This window comes from Notechis scutatus, chromosome 2 (genome assembly GCF_049901735.1).
Source record: "Notechis scutatus isolate UNSWTSFEM ecotype Mainland chromosome 2, rNotScu1.2, whole genome shotgun sequence".
NCBI lineage: Eukaryota > Metazoa > Chordata > Lepidosauria > Squamata > Elapidae > Notechis > Notechis scutatus.
In genome coordinates, this window is record NC_142010.1 from 145,706,942 (window position 1) to 145,719,049 (window position 12,108).

At 43.6% G+C, this 12,108-nt stretch overlaps 1 protein-coding gene across 2 annotated transcripts in view; it reads left to right on the forward strand.

Annotated features, from left to right (window-relative positions):
- NCKAP1L (NCK associated protein 1 like) overlaps nt 1-12,108 on the forward strand; it is a 123,563-nt gene that overhangs the window by 74,253 nt on the left and 37,202 nt on the right. The gene's annotated exons all lie outside the window — the stretch shown is intronic.

Consider the following 12,108-nt stretch of genomic DNA (forward strand, 5'->3'; position numbering starts at 1 on the left):
GAATGCTGTATTGACAACAGTACTGACTCTACCAGCACCATTGTCCTTGCTTTATCTGTATGCAGAGAAAATTCTGGGGGTGTAGAAGAGAATTTACTCTGCAAGTGCCTTTTATCAGTGATCCTGAAGTGTGTACATCATGCTCGCACAGACAATAATCTGAAAGGGGACTTCATATCTATATGGAGTCTGCCGATTAAATATAAATGTTAATTTTACCTTTAAAAATGCCTTTAAAGATGTTACAAAGAATGTCAGTATTTTTAGCATTAATTCAATACGTACCTTACAAAAGAGCTGGCGAATCTCTTAGCATGGATTAGATATGGACAGCATTTGACGGATTGGGAACTGAAATTGCCAGCATAGTGGCAAAGATTGTTAATGTGTGGCCCATGGGTAGCCAAGCAGCAGCACCTCAAGTTCTCACTGTCAGAATTTGACTCCTTCCGGGTCAGAATGCCTTTGGGGAGCCAATTTCAGTTTTTTAAAATACAGGGTGTCTTAAGGTTAGGCATGGTAACATTCTGGGAAACCCCAATTTTAAAATCCCCCAAACCTTGAAATGAGCTAGGATTCCCCCCTCCCCCTCCTCCAGTGATTGTGAATCAAGAACAGAAAATAGGCTAGCCTACTCTTTCTATGACTTCTTGAGAGCACTTCCTGGGAGATTAAAAGACTGAATTACAATTCCCAATCCCTCAAACACTGCCCTTACTTAAACTAAAATAAAAGATTCACCAGCTCTTTTGTAAGGTATATATTGAACTAATGCTAAAGACACTGGAATTCTTTGTAACGCGTTTAAAGGCATTTTTCAGCATAGTTCTGAAAATGCCAAATTTAGGAACTTTTATTATTTCAGTGTCCCCAAATCTGGATTCTCCGCATATTTGCAATCATTGCATCAAAGAGTGGAAAAGATGGAAGAGTGAAGGCCACTGCCTAACATTCCTATATTGACTTTTAAGGCCCACCTTTCTGTGTCTCTTTCCTTTTCTCTCTCTGTGCTGCTGTGTTAATGAGACACCTCTTTCAGTAATACTGTCTGCTACCTTTTAAACGCATCGTGACTTTCTTCAGTTCGGTTTTAGTTGATGTTATGGCTGTGCCATTGCATTTTTTAGTGTCTCTGGAGCATCATTCTATCTTGGCAGGGGATGTGCTGATGCATATTCTATCTCACACACATACACATAGCATAATAAAAAAAAACACATAGCAGGCACAATTGAGCAAATTGTCTCTGTTATGTATTAGATTAGATTTATTAGATTTTTATCCTGCCTTTATTGCTTTATAAGTAACTCAAGGTGGCACAGATGCATAATACTCTTTCCTCCTCCTCTTTTTCCCCACAACAACTCTTCTCTGTGGTTGGGCTGAGAGAGAGACAGAGAGACAGAGAGTGATTGGCCCCAAATGACCCAGCTGGCTTTCATGCCTAAGTTGGGACTAGAACTCACAGTCACCTGGTTTCTAGGTCAGCATCTTCACCACTACACCAGTTCCATTTCTCTTGTTTGGTTTTTCTTTTATAATCTTTCTAGGCAGTTGCAAGCTATGAGTGGAAGATAAGCAGACTCTTTTTCAATCTGGCATTTTATTCTGATTGACAGTAGCTCTCCAAGATCTTTAGCCATATTTGCTAAATATTGGAGTGTGGGTGTGTGTGTGCTTATGCCTTCTTCCACTGTGAAATTTTAATTTGTAAGCCATCCAGAGGAACCATCTGTAAGTTGGACAGCCTTATACATTTGTTTAATAGATAAGTACATAAATAGATCTGATTGGTTTTAACTGGACATGCCAGGGATCGAATCTTGGACCGTCTGTATGTAGAGCAGGTGCACTTGTTGAGCAATGGTCATACATGAGCATTGTCTTCATACTTTATTGACAGTGCAATTTGAGCCCCAAATCTGTACTGTAGAAGGAGCTATACATCAAAGCCTTATCGTACCTCTTGCTTAACCCCTTAATCCTCATTCCTGACTGAGATGGACTGCCCCTAATAGTCTGGGTCTTCGTTTTACCGACCTCAAGATTGAACAATTGGCAGTGGGAAGAGTTAGCCTGCAATACTGCATTCTGGCTCCTGCGCCACCGGCGCTTCTGGTATAAAAGCTAGCTAGTTAGCTAGCTAGCTAAATAAATAAAGAAATATCAATCAATCAATCTCACCTCATATCTTGATACATGGAACTAGCATCGCATAACTTAAAAATGAGCTATGCTACATGTGAGTCACATGTATGCATGCCCCAATATAGCTCTCTGATATTATGAATTAATCTTTGATATAGGTAGTAACCTAACTGATATTTTGCTAAAGTTTCAGGGGATATTTAGATCTTTTCTTGATATTTTTTGTTGGATGTATATTTTGTGTATATCTGTAGATATTGTACTCTCAAATTGCAAATGGAGACGTGAGTACTCTATCTTTCTTATCTTCATTTTTAAGTGCTTTGGTTTTATTGTATTGTGAACAGTTGCTGGGGTGCATCCACAGTTTCGTTGTACTTGTACAATGACGATAAAGTTCTTCTAATTCTAATATTGTGTTGGGAGCATATGCCCACACAGGGCCCAGTGGAAATCAGTGATGGAAATATGAGGATGCTGCTTCAGTTCATATTGGTATAACACTTCAAAACCAGGCAGAAAAAAAAACCTGGCATTAATAGCTCAATAAAAGACCCACAATTATGAACAATCTATATTGCAAAATAGAATAATATTTTCCCCCGAGTGGACCTGGGCAATAAATGTTCACAATAATTGGAAATGTTGCACATAGAAGAACAAGATATGGAATAAAATAAGTAGTTTGCAGCTAAATCCCATGCTGTTGTGGAACATCAGGAATATATATTTTAAAAACACAATTGTTCTTCTGAACCATTTGTCCATGTTCTTTTACTTATTTTTATCCTGCCTTTTTATTTTTACAAATAACTCAAGGTGTCTGTGGAGATTCTCAGTCACACAGGTCAGGGGTCTCCCAACTTTGGCCCTTTAAGGCTTGTGGACTTCAATTCCCAGAATTCTGGGAGTTGAAGTCCACAAGTCTTAAAAGGGGCCAAGGTGGGAGACCCCCGATTCAGATTATACTTGTCTCAAGATCCTTTTTTTTTCTTCAAAAGACCTATTTTTTTCTCCTTGAGGAAGAAGAAGAAAACATTTTGCTTCTCATCCAAGAAGCATTATCAGTTCTGAAGGCAGGGGAGTGGAAGGGTAGATCTTCCTCAAGGAAAAAACACTGCAGTTGCCTTTCGAAGAAGAAAAAAAAAAGCACCTTTGAGATAACTCAAGGTGGCAAACAAACCTAATACTTCTTTGTGTCCTGGCACAGAGGTGCCCATGTTAGGAGATTACTCACAATGGCATCACTTTGCATTTTGTAATTAGAAAGAATTCTGAACTTCAGTATCTGTCTGAATGTCATGGATTTCTTTCCTTTCCCTGTGCACACTCCATTGAATGCATATTCTACGGTTTTTTTTTTTTATTTATTTATTTATTTATTTATTTATTTATTTATTTATTTATTTGTTTATTTATTTATTTATTTTTGTCAATTGCTTACAAGATAATAGGTATAAGTAAAAACATAGTTATGAATACATGGATACATATAAGAAAACTAAAAAATAAAAGAAACAATAGGACAGAGATGATAGGCACATTGGTGCGCTTATGCACGCCCCCCCCCCCAGACCTCTTAGGAAAGGGGTGAGGTCAATAGTAGGCAGTGTAAGTGTTATGAATCAATAAAAGTAACTAGCATAAAATGCAAAGTAGGGTTTGAAGGCCTACACACCTGATTGGTCCTCAAACAACGAACAGGGATTGGTCAGGATGAGGCCACTCCTTATTGGTTATTATTTGAACTTATCACAAAGGTTATTGGTTAATAGGGTAGCAGCCAACCCTATAAAAGGGTTACTGCTGCCCATAGAGTTGCTCTGTTCTATTCCTATTCCTGTTATTATTAAAGAGTTGAAGTCACTGGTCAGATGTCTGGTCTCCTTATTCTTCGAACTTAACACTGGCGACGAGGATAGGATGCGGAGACCGAAGAGCTGACTGATCTACAGAGCAACCAACAGAGCACGTGGTCGAACACGCACTATCAACGGCAATCATGGCCAGCGGTGCCGTACCACCCGCTCCATTCAACCCAGAAACCGAAGACTGGGAGTCATACATGGATAGGTTCCAGATGTTTTTGGAGACCAACAACTTGAAAGATGCAACGGCCAGCAAAAAAAGAGCTGTTTTTCTAACCCACTGTGGGCCTACTGTGTTTAAAATGGCGAAGTCACTTGCCAAGCCAGCCAAAGTAAAAGCAATGGACTGGGATGTCCTCGAGCCTTTGCTACGGGCCCACTACGCGCCCACCGTGCCAACATTAGTCAGAAGGCATGAATTTTACCAGAGAGGCCAGCGGAAGGGCGAAAGCCTTGCCAACTACGTCGCAGACCTTCGAAACCTTGGAGGCCTCTGCGAGTTCTCCAACAGAAGAAGCCCTCCGGGACCGCCTAGTTCTGGGTTTAGAGGATTGCACAATCCAGAGCAAAATCATGGCTAAGGGGGACATCAGCCTTACCGATGCCCTTAAAGAAGCCTCGGCAGCGGAAGCAACTAAGAAGTCGGCAGCACGAATGCGCCATACCAGCGCACCGCTACGCCAACTCGCCGATGATACCTCGCCTCGCCCTGAGAGACACCCGGTATCGACTCACCACGAAGACCTAGAATCCCCATCAGAAAGTGACGAGGAAGAGGTCAACCGACTCCGAACTGAACGAGACCAGTTCACACAATGCTCAAATCGACCTTGCGCAGGATGTGGAGCGAGTCACCCATGATCCAGCTGCAAATTCCTTGATGCACTCTGCCGCGTTTGCGGTAAAAGAGGTCACATCGCAAAGGTTTGCAGAAGTAAACAAGCCTCCAACTCCAAACCCCGACAGGCCGAATGCCAATCTTTAGGATTCCTCGGTACACACCGAGACAAACTGAACCACCAATGGGGAAACCACTCCTACAGAAACAACCCGTCCACCACTAACCCCAGGTGCGAAGAAGCCAGATGGGAAGAAACCCACCAAACAATCACCATAGGCCACGCTACATCCTTAGACGCCGGAAAAATCCGGGTGAAGGTCACGATCGAAAACAAACCTTGTGTGATGGAGGTAGACTCAGGATCATCCCTCTCGATGGTATCTTGGAAGACGCTCCAGCAGCTTATTCCAACAATTCGCCGCCAAGACCTCAACCCTCAAAGGGTTATACTCAAAGATTACCAGGGTAATCGAATTCCCGTCATTGGGTCCCGCCAATTCCAGGTCTCTTTCAAGGACTGCACCGTCGCACTGCCACTGACTGTTGTTGACCGTGACCGGCCTAGCCTTTTAGGCCTACAATGGTTCGAGCCGCTCGGGATCACCGTAGCCGGAGTTCACCGGGCTGAGAGCAACGATTGGGAGGAGGCCCTCGTGCAAGAATTCCGAGACGTCTTCGCGAGCGGACTAGGCAAGTACAAGGGGACCCCGATATCATTTAATTTGAATCCTGAGGTAGCACCCATCCGCCTTAAGCCGCGTCGGGTTCCGTTCGCTCTGAAACCTAAAATTGACGAACAACTCGATAAACTAATAACACAGGGCGTGCTGGAACCCACCGACCATGCCCGGTGGGAAACTCCAATAGTTACGCCTATCAAGCCTGATGGGTCACTGAGAATTTGCGGAGACTATCGGGCCACCCTTAACCACGCACTTCAGCAAAGTGCATATCCAGTGCCAGTAGTGCAGCATTTTCTCCATTCCTTGGGGGGCGGAAGAATTTTCGCTAAATTAGATCTAGCGCAGGCATATCAGCAATTGCCTGTAGACCCTGCCACCGCCGAAGCGCAAACTATCGTCACCCATAGGGGTGCGTTTAAATGCAACCGACTCCAGTTCGGGTGAGCGTCGCTCCCGGGATCTTTCAAAGCTTAATGGAGAGACTGTTGCAAGGAATAAGAGGGGTCGTACCGTATTTCGACGATGTACTCATCGTCGCCCCTAACAGAGACATTCTAGAAAAATGACTCCGAATGGTCTTACAAAGGTTCCAAGACGCCGGCCTCAAGGTCAATAGAAATAAATGCCACTTATGCAGAGAAAGGGTAGAGTTTCTGGGATACCTCCTGGACAGCCAAGGGATCCATCCCACTGAGGACAAATTGAAGGCAATTAAGAGGGCCCCCACTCCCAGGAACAAGGCAGATCTTCAGGCATTCCTTGGACTTATCAATTTCTATAACGTATTTCTACCAAATAAAGCAACGGTAGCTGAACCACTGCATAGACTTTTAGACAAAAAAGCAACGTGGGTTTGGGGGCAACGGGAACAAAACGCCTTCCAGCAAGTTAAAAAACTGCTAACTTCTGATTCTGTACTTATGCAGTACAACGAGACTCTTCCGCTCACTATCACGTGTGACGCATCACCTTTTGGGGTTGGGGCAATTCTGGCCCACGTATTGCCAAACGGAGCAGAAGCTCCCGTCGCATTTTTCTCACGAACTCTAGCTAAAGCTGAAAGGAATTATAGTCAGCTGGATAAAGAAGCTTTAGCTATTGTGGCTGCAGTTAAAAGATTCCATGAATATGTGTATGGGCGTGCATTTACAATAATTACTGATCATAAACCACTATTGGGGATTATTGCGGGAAATAAACCAACCCCGTATATATTGTCCCCCAGAATGACTCGTTGGTCTGAATTCTTGGCGGCGTACAACTACACCTTGCAACACCACCCAGGAAAAGCAATTCTCCACGCTGATGCATTAAGCAGAGCACCACTCCCAGAATCAGTTGAAGATCCAGCACCGACCATTACAACGCTACAAATTGAGGCCCTGCACGCGCCGCCATTGACTGCGAGGGACATTGCCCTCGAAACAAAACGAGATCCGGTTTTGCAACACATCCTACGCTGGGTTGAGCGTGGGTGGCCAACAGAACAACTATCACCAGAATGGGCGCCCTTTAAAGCCCGCCAAACTGAACTATTTTCCCAAAAGGGCTGCATCTTGTGGGGAGATAGAGTTATAATTCCGAACAAACTGCAACGAACTGTGTTAGCGGTATTACATGACGGACATCCGGGCATAGTGTGGATGAAAGCACTCGCACGAAGCTATGCCTGGTGGCTGGGAATCGACAAGAAAATCGAGGCCTGGGTCGCTACTTGTCAACGTTGCCAAGACGTCAGTAATGCCCCACCTAAAGCAAGCCCAACCGAATGGGAAACCCCAAGGGGACCGTGGTCCCGTATTCACATTGACTTTGCGGGGCCTACAAGGGGACACACCTTCCTTATTACAGTCGACGCCTACTCGAATTGGCTCGAGATCCATCGGATGAATACAACTACAACGGACTCAGTTATCAGCAGATTAAATAGACTATTTGCCACACATGGGTTCCCGGACGTTTTGGTCTCGGACAACGGCCCACAGTTCACTGCATTACACTTTGAACAGTATCTTGCTGATCGGGCATCCGCCATGCGCTGACCTCGCCTGCGCACCCTGCGGCAAACGGACGTGCAGAACGCATGGTACAGTTTGTATAAAAGACCCACCACAAAATGGAATTCGCGACATCGATGAAAAATCAATCGAATTTTATTGTTGCAGCATATTACGCCCACAGCATCACCAACAAAACGCCCGCCGAACTTCTCATGGGGCGGAAACTACGATCGCACCTTGACGGCTCCACCCCGCATACGCACCTGAAAAGCCTTTCGGCTCCAGCAGCAAATGCCGGGAATTTAAGGTAGGCGATTTAACCTTTGCAAAAACTTTTCCGGCGACCCTTGTGGATACCCGCAACCGTCACCCACCTCACAGGGCCCAGATCTTACCGACTACTAACAGAAGATGGGAGGGTGTGAAACGCCACATAGACCAGCTCCGTTCGAGATTGCCACCCAGCGGCCATGGATCCCGGGTTCCCAAACTGAGGGGGAGGAAATATCGAGGAAATTGACTTGATATGACGGATTGCAGACCAACGGATACCTTTCGCCCAGGGAAGGACCGGCAAATGAAACGGGAGGGAGTTGATTTCTCCAGGGGACTTGAACTTGGGGGAATCCGAACTGCAAAACCCCGAAGAACCATTAGTTAGTAGAAACAACCTCAACGAAAGCAGCACGGAAGCACCGTGCAGCAACGGAACAAAATAGAGACTATCCAAACGCTCCACGGAACCGGACTTTGGGCAAAACCCGGTGGAGCCACGGAAATCATCTAGACAGACCAAACGGCCTGTCTACCTTGAGGATTTTGTTACAGCTCCCCTCAAACGGAGCCCAAGGGGGAGGGGTGTTATGAATCAATAAAAGTAACTAGCATAAAATGCAAAGTAGGGTTTGAAGGCCTACACACCTGATTGGTCCTCAAACAACGAACAGGGATTGGTCAGGATGAGGCCACTCCTTATTGGTTATTATTTGAACTTATCACAAAGGTTATTGGTTAATAGGGTAGCAGCCAACCCTATAAAAGGGTTACTGCTGCCCATAGAGTTGCTCTGTTCTATTCCTATTCCTGTTATTATTAAAGAGTTGAAGTCACTGGTCAGATGTCTGGTCTCCTTATTCTTCGAACTTAACAGTAAGGTTAAAGTTTTTGGGGTTTGAGGAAGAACCCACAGAGTCAGGTAGAGTATTCCAGACATTGACCACTCTGTTGCTGAAGTCGTATTTCCTGCAATCAAGTTTGGTGCGATTAACCTTGCGTTTGTATCAATAGTTTGCTCTTGTGTTGTTATGGTTGAAGCTGAAGTATTCATTGACAGGTAGAACATTGCAATGTATGATTTTATATACTATACTTAGATCGGACCGAAGGCAGCGTAGTTCTAGATTTTCTAGGTCTAGAATTTCGAGCCTGGTGCCATAAGGTATTCTGCAACGAGTAGAGGAGTGGAGAACTCTTCTTGTGAAATATTTCTGGACTTTCTCAACTGTGTTAATATCAGATACGTAATGTGGGTTCCAGACTGTTGAGCTGTATTCGAGTATTGGTTTAGCAAATGTTTTGTATGCTCTAGTTATTAGTGTAATATTACCAGAGAAAAAGCTTAGGTTAACAACAAAAGATTAGGTTAACAATTCTTAATGTCTTTTTGGCTATGTAGTTACAGTGGGCTCTAGCACTTAGATCATTAGAGATGAATACTCCAAGATCCATGACAGAGTTTGAATCATCAACAAGGTCTTGACTATTCAGCCTGTATTTTATTTTCTGATATATTTTTTTTGCCAATATGTAGGACAGAGCATTTATTTGTTGAGATTTGAAGTTGCCATTTGTTTGACCATTCTGAAGGGTAGCAGTATTGAAGGGTAGCAGTATTGTCTGTGGTGTTGAATAGCTTTACATCATCAGCGAAGAGAATGCAGTTGCTCTTGATATGATCACAGAGGTCATTTATGTAGAGTATGAAAAGAGTTGGTCCTAGAACACTGCCTTGGGGGACACCACTTTTGACAGGTACAGAATTTGATAGGCTGCTCCCAATTTTGACCATTTGTTGTCTATTTGACAGAAATGCTTCTATCCAGTTATGCAGTTGTTCAGACATACCACAAGATTTTAGTTTTAGGAGTAGTTTGTCATGTACCACTGAATCAAAGGCTTTACAGAAGTCTATGTAGATTGCGTCTATTGTTTTGCCCTGATCGAGTTGTGTAGTCCATATGTTTTTGCAGTGTAAGAGTTGCAGATTACATGATAGTTTTTTCCTGAAACCAAATTGTTTATTAGAGAGTAGGTTGTATGTTTGGGCCTAGTCCTACCAACTGGGCCAGATATTCACTCTGGTATTAACTATAGTCCTATTCTTGTCCCTCTGTTGCCTTGATAAGGACAGCAGCAGTGAGTAGAGTGCACATGAGGAATGTAAATGTTGAAACTGATTTAAATTCATAGCTCAGTTAATTAGTGCTGTTCTCTGCTTCCTACCTATCCCCCCTATTAGACTTAATTGCAATAATTACCAATAGCAGGGTCCCTATGAATAAATAGAAGGAATCTTGACTTCACCATTTCTAGCTAGGAAGTGTGAATATGGGAAGAAAGAAATTTGAACCGTTGAACATTTCTGCTGAATGCCAAATGGAGGCACAATTCACAGGCTATGGGCTGGCATCCAGAAACAAGGGAAGCACAGGTGGGGGAAAAATCAGGACCAGAGTGCAGATTCTGCACTCCTGAGGCATTTGCAGGAATTGAATCAAGCCATTTAACTTGTGCCAGGACTGATAACCAGGAGCCACACTTAATACTGAGAGCCAGTTGGTTTATTGGTTTTAAGGCAACAGGCTAGAAAACAGACAGTAAGTTCTAGTCCCGTCTTAGCCATTTTATGAAGGCCACCTGGTGACTTTGAGCCAGTCACTCTCTCTCAGCCCAACTGTCATGCCCTTGTTGGAGTCTGATTCTGAGGTGGGGATTGAGAAGCTGATAGGGAGTGGGAGTGTGGCTCCAGTGGCTGTGGAAGAAACGGGGGAAGAGCACAGTCTGTCTGAGCATTCATTCATCCCCTCTTTATCCTAGGGCATGCAGGGAGGAATGGAGAAGGGAGCAATGTGTCTTACGGGAGAGGAAAAGGCCCTGATTCCTTTCATTATTTGCAGCTGGGAGAACAGGATATAAGTGGGGCATTTTAAATAGCTCTTTGCTAGAAGTAAAGCATGCTTTATCTTGGTCGAGGCTTATCTGGGTTTTGGCATTTTCCCAACTGTGGTTGCTGCGCTATCTTTTGTGGAAGTCTGCAATTTATCATCCTGGCCTGCTGGGTTAATGACTCCAGTGTGGTTTGTGTTGGGGTTGTTTATGTCTAATTATTTTTACTATTGGTTCGGACTGCATTTACTTTCTTCATAGACTGTTTTTGGAAGATATCAAGCAGAGGATAATTTGACATTGACGCCCAAGTTGGAGGCATTAAAGGGAATTTATTCTATTTTTGTGACTGTTATTTTTGTGTCACGCCCCAGGTCATCACACCAACTCATCTTACAGGGTGGTTGTTGTGTGGAGAAAATAGGAGGAGGAAGGCATGTTGGATATATTTGCCGCCTTGAGTTATTTTATAAAAACAAGGAAGGAAGGAAGGAAGGAAGGAAGGAAGGAAGGAAGGAAGGAAGGAAGGAAGGAAGGAAGGAAGGAAATAAATAAATAAATACATAAACAAACAAACAAATAAACAAATAAATAAATAAATACTGAAAAGTAATAGTGAGAATCTCAGCATGGGGCTGATTCCTTCTGGGAGTTATTTGGTGGGGAGGGTGTGAGTGACTGGTTGTCTTTTTAAGCCTCTTTCAAGAGGTGTGTGTGTTTCTGTGCTTCCCATCCATACAAAAAAAAATCATGTAAAGCTCCATGATGCCATAAAAAAGGGCTTTTGAGTACCCTTTCCTTTTTTAAAAGGGCCAGATGGAAGAAGCTTTATGTTATGGATGGGGAACTTTTGGCCCACCCATCAGGCCCTTTCAATCATGACTGGATCCCCTTTAAATAGTTTCACTGGAAATTTCCAAAAGTAATAGTTATTGAAAAACATCAGATTGTTATAATGAAAAGAATGTCAGTAGTGGAAACCCTATTTTCAGGAACCCTGACCCTATTTCAAACCCAAGGTTTCAAACCACCTTGCATTTGATGTTTGTTCTTTCAACACCCCAATCAATAACTAAAACTACACAATCAGGCACCATATAAACACCACGGAGAGAATAGCCCAGAGCAGACATTTTGGAGAGAGAGAAATTCCCTGAGGATGGGCTGGTCCAGCATGAGTTCAAAAGCTCGGAAGACAAAATCTCTGGTCTTGGTGACCGACCCAGATTGGATCCTGCAACTTTTTCTGGGACACCTATATTTGCCTTCTTTCGTGAATTCTAGAGTGTCCCTCCCCTCCCCCGCCACCCAATCACTTCCCCCCTTTTAAACTGTGCCAAGTTCATATTGAAGAGATATGCGTTTGAAGTGAGAATTCCTGTTAAAGAACTAACCAAATCTTG